Source organism: Stegastes partitus, unplaced genomic scaffold (genome assembly GCF_000690725.1).
Source record: "Stegastes partitus isolate 25-593 unplaced genomic scaffold, Stegastes_partitus-1.0.2 Scaffold431, whole genome shotgun sequence".
In the NCBI taxonomy this organism is placed as follows: Eukaryota; Metazoa; Chordata; class Actinopteri; family Pomacentridae; genus Stegastes; species Stegastes partitus.
Window position 1 is genome coordinate 284,619 of NW_007578162.1, and position 5,212 is coordinate 289,830.

Here is a 5,212-nt window from a genome sequence, read left to right on the forward strand (position 1 = left end):
GTTGTTTTATGTCTTTTTGTGGTCATTTTGTGTCTTTCTGTGGTTTTGTGTCTCTGTATTGTTTTCTCTTTGTAGTTATGTGTCTCCGTGGTTGTTTTTTTCTCTTCTTGCGGTAGTTTTGTGTGTCTTTGTGGCCATTTTGTGGCCTTTTACAGTAACTTGTTATCGGTGAAGTAGCCATTTATTGGTCTCTGGCCTTGTTTTCGCTCTCTGTGTGGTCGCTTTACATCTTTTTGTCGTCATTTTATGTCCGGCTGTGGTTTCGTGTCTCATGTAGTTGTGTGTTTTTATGTTAATTTTGTGTCTTTTTGTAGTTGTTTTGTGTCTCTTGTGATTGTTTTTGTCTCAGTGTGTAGTTGTGTTTTGTCTTGGAGTTGTGTGCACTTGCTTTCTCTCTTTGTGTTTGTTTTGTGTCTCTATAGTATTTTCTCTTTCAGTTTGTAGTTTGCTTTGTGTCTCTTTTTGGATATTTTGTGCGTCTTTATGGTCGTTTTGTGGCCTTTTTCAGGGACTGGTTTTAGGTGAAGTTGTCTTTTATCTGAGTTTGGTGTCGTTCTCTGTTTCTGTGTCGTGGTTTTATGTCTTTTTGTGGTCATTTTGTGTCTTTCCGTGGTTTTGTGTCTCTGTATAGTTGTTTAGTCTAGGTAGTATTGTTTTCACTTTGTGGTTGTTTTGTGTTTCTTTGTGGTAATTTTGTGTGTCTCTCTCGTAGTTTTGTGTGCCTTTGTGGCCATTTTGTGGCCTTGTACAGGAACAGGTTATAGGTAGTCATTTGTCTTTGGTCTTGTTTTTGCTCTCTGTATAGTTGGTTTATGTCTTTTTGTGGTCATTTTATATCTTTCTGTGGTTTCGTGTCTCATGTAGTTGTGTGTTTTTACATCCATTGTGTGTCTTTTTGTAGTTGTTTTGTGTCTCTGGTAGTTGTTTAAGTGTGTAGTTGTTTTTTTGTCTTTGTGCTTGTTTTGTGTCTCTTTGTAGTGTTTTCTTTTTCAGTTTGTAGTTTGTTTTGTGTCTCTTTTTGGATATTTTGTGCGTCTTTATGGTCGTTTTGTGGCCTTTTTCAGGGACTGGTTTCAGGTGAAATACTAATTTATCTGAGTTTGGTGTCGTTCTCTCTTTCTGTGTCGTTGTTTTATGTCTTTTTGTGGTCATTTTGTGTCTTTCTGTGGTTTTGTGTCTCTGTATNGGTGGCAGCATCATGATGTGAAGCACGGTGGTGGCAGCATCATGATGTGGGGGTGCTTCTCAGCAGCAGGCACTGGAAGGCTTCTAAAGGTAGAGGGTGAAACAAATGCCGCAAAGTGTTGAGAAATCCTGGAGGACAGCCTGATGCAGTCTGCAAGAAACCGGAGACCTTGGATTAGATTTGTTTTCCAGCAAGACAATGACCCGAAGCATACAGCTACATCTACACAGAAATGATTTAAAGACAGCGAGGTGAATGTTCTGGATTGGCCGAGTCAGAGCCCAGACCTTGATTCAATTGGGAATATGTGGTTGGATTTGAAACAAGTCGTTCACTCATGATTCCTGTGCAACATGAACATTTTGCAAAGAATAGGGTAAAAAAAAAAGCACCTTTTTTTTTGCATGGAAACTGACAAAAGCTGTTTCTTGTCAGGATTATTATTAATTAGCTGACTAATCATTTTAGCTGTTTTATATTTTTGCAAGCTTGTCATGTGTTTTGTCTGCAAAAGCTCACTTTGCAGGAGCTGAAGTTGAACTACTGGAATAAAAATCTCGTATTTCCCTCAGAGCTGTGATGTAATAGAAGTAGACAGTGGCAAATAAAGTATAAGTAGCTCACATTTTACTTGAGTAAATGTACTTGGTTCCCCTTTTTCCAGCAGCTCCTGCGCAGCGCTGGCAGCTACAGAAAGTCTCAGACACTTTAATCCCCGGCGGAGTTTAAAGTTCAGACACAGTTCAGCAGCAGAAAACTGAGACGGTAACATGTGGATTAAGAATTTCTGCTGTTTGTGACTTTAGGGTTTTATTCATTAGGGGTTAATTAAAGGGTTACCCTGTGCCTGTTAGCGGATAAGAGCCGGACTCTTCATCACCAGCCGACTCGGAGCGAGTGGCAATCAAACAGAGAACGGTAATCACCGCGTTCCCATCGGAGCTGCTGCTCGTGGTTACAATCTACCCGCTGCAGTGCAGTCTGGGGAAAATGGCAGCCCTCCTCCTCACTGACACATGTGATTAACGGAGGATGCCTGCCAATTGACATGTCTGTTTTTTTTTCCAGCCTCTTTGCCGTCTCCGAGCATTAACGTTAGCGCCGCCACTTTTGGATGACAAGTCCTCCCCCCTCTGTGCTCCTCTGTTTCACTGTAAATGTGCTGACAGCTCGGGGAATTATAACTCCTGAGCAGATAATGACTGTAACCTTTTCTATACGCTGAATACACTGCATACGCTATATTGTAAAGCGCTTCGCGAAAATCTATTTTCTGTCGGTTTATTTTACCATAATTGTCAGGAAGTGTTGCCTGCATCAGGGCAGAAAACGACCTCTTACCGCATGCTGCTAAATGGAATAAACTGCAAGTTCCTTACAGAAAGGGGAAACTTGGCGGCGCGGCGATTACATGCCGAGTCAATGAATCCAAATTAACCTCCGATACAGCGATAACACTCAGTGACAATGAAGAGAAATGCGCCTTTATGCAGAAGAAGACAAAAGGGAGGAATCGGTGAAACAAATGTTCTCATAGTCGTAACAATCTACGTTATCAACCAGCGGGACAAATTGGTGCTCTGATGGGAGTCTTTCTGTTTTCTGTTACACAAAAATCTGCAGCAATTGAAACAATACACATCTCAGCAGCTGCTCTCCAACACCACAGACAAGCTGAAGTCTTTAAGCCGGTAATAAAGTCATATGAGATGTACGAGGAAGGTCCAAAAGTCTGAGACCACCAGCGAAAATGATTTTATTTGGTATTTGTTTTGAATTGAACACAAAAGTTCCATGATCATTTCCAGTGAACGTCATCGTAGTCAGATCTCCTTGGTCTTCGTTAGTCTTCAAGTCAAAGCTTTCAGGTGTGTTTGGGCCCAATATTTAATAGATAAGAAGAGAATAAGTTGTAATAGTTTTGATGTAATTATCCATCCATCCATCCATTATCTATCTTAATCCTCACTAGGGTCATGGGGGGCTGGAGTCTATCCCAGCTGACTCAGGGTGAAGGCAGGGGACACCCTGGACAGGTCACCAGTCTATCACAGGGCTACACTTAGAGACAGACAACCAAGCACACTCACATTCACACCTACGGACAATTTAGAATCACCAATTAACCTCAACATGTTTTTGGACCTTGTGGAAGGAAGCTGGAGAACCCGGAGAGAACCCACGCTGGAGAACATGCAAACTCCACACAGCACTTGAAGCGCTATGAGATGACTTGTTGTTGTAAATATGCGCTATACAAATAAAATTGAAATTGAATAGAAAGATCCCGGGTGTCCTAACCGGGACGCGAACCGGTGACCTTGCTGCGAGGCAATGGTGCTAACCACCGTTCCACCTTGCAGCCCTACACCAACTTACTTTTTGAATTTGTTCTATATTTTCGTGTTACTTTCTCTGCTCTCTGTGAACACTGCTTGCAGCTGAGGCACTAATAGTTTCACAGTTGCATTGTGCAACACAGACTTTTTATTTTTTTTGCAGAATCTGTTCAAAGCAAATTGTGTTCTGTTGGCCTTTGTTCAAAACATGTCGAATAAAATGGTTTTGATTAAATACTGTGAATTTGGGCTTAGATTTAGTCGGAAAAGTAGTTTTGGGGTGCGTTGGAAAGTTTAAAATCCACTGCTTTTTCAGTTTGGATAGTTTCTACGTCTGATGAAGGTGCTTCTTTAAAAGTGTGTCGAGGTTCTGAAGTTCAAAGAAATCAGAGTTAAACTGTAGGTATGTGAAGCTGGAATCATGACTGGCCACGGTGCAGTTGCAAGACATCTCCATCAGCCCAAAGCTTCAGTCCAGCCATGACGTGATGCTGAGGAAGCCTCTCGTTCCTCTAACAGCTGCATTACGAGCCAACAACGTCCCACAACGCCTGTGAGGACAAATCACCACGTCGCGTTCCCGAGGAGCCGCGACGGTTGATGTGCTGTTTGCTGATTCTAAAAATATTGCCGGCGTTAATCGACTATTTCACCAGCAGCGGTAAAGTTCAGGGGGCCGTCTGCCGCTCTCATCAAACAGGAATAATTCAGAGCCTCAGTGGGCAGAGCACGAGTGTGTGTCGGTAATTAGGAGGGTTTCCATCCGCGGCTCCTCAACAGGTTCGGTCCTAAAAGTAGAGTAGGAATGAAGGGCTGGAGCTTCCTGTGAGCGCGTGTTGATCCACCGTACCTCCTCTAATTAGCGCTGCCTGTTAAATATTTAATGTCCGACGGCGGAGCAGCAGAGGATGCTAGTACAACTTGCTAACACGGCGCGATCAGAGCATCACGCGGCTCCGTTTGCTCCGACAAAACTGGGCTTGTTTCCGCCCCACGGAGTCGCTCTGACGCCCCAGAGTGTGTTTTTCATGTTTCTGACTCCACGAGAGGCGTAAGTGATGATGACAGATCAACCCCTCGAGGACAAACGTGTGAAAATGGTGTCAGTTCTCCCACCAATAACCACTGATGGTGTGTCAGTGGTGAATTTATGTGTTGCGGTTGTTTTGTGTGTCTTTTTGGTTATTTTGCGCGTCTTGATGGTTGTTTTGTGGCATTCTTCAGTGGTTGGTTAAAGGGGGAGTAGAGTGGTGTTGTTCTCGCTCTCTGGTGTTGTTTTGTGTCTTGTTGAGGTTGTTTTGTTTCTCTTTGTGATCATTTTGTGTCTCTGTATTGTTTTCTCTTTGTAGTTATGTGTCTCGGTGGTTGTTTTTTTCTCTTCTTGCGGTAGTTTTGTGTGTCTTTGTGGCCATTTTGTGGCCTTTTACAGTAACTTGTTGTCAGTGAAGTAGCCGTTTATTTGTCTCTGGCCTTGTTTTCGCTCTCTGTGTAGTCGCTTTACATCTTTTTGTTGTCATTTTACGTCCTGCTGTGGTTTCATGTCTCATGTAGTTGCGTTGTGTATTTTTATGTTAATTTTGTGTCTTTTTGTGGTTGTTTTGTGTCTCTTGTGATTGTTTTTGTTTCAGTGTGTAGTTGTGTTTTGTCTTGGAGTTGTTGTGTGCACTTGCTTTCTCTCTTTGTGTTT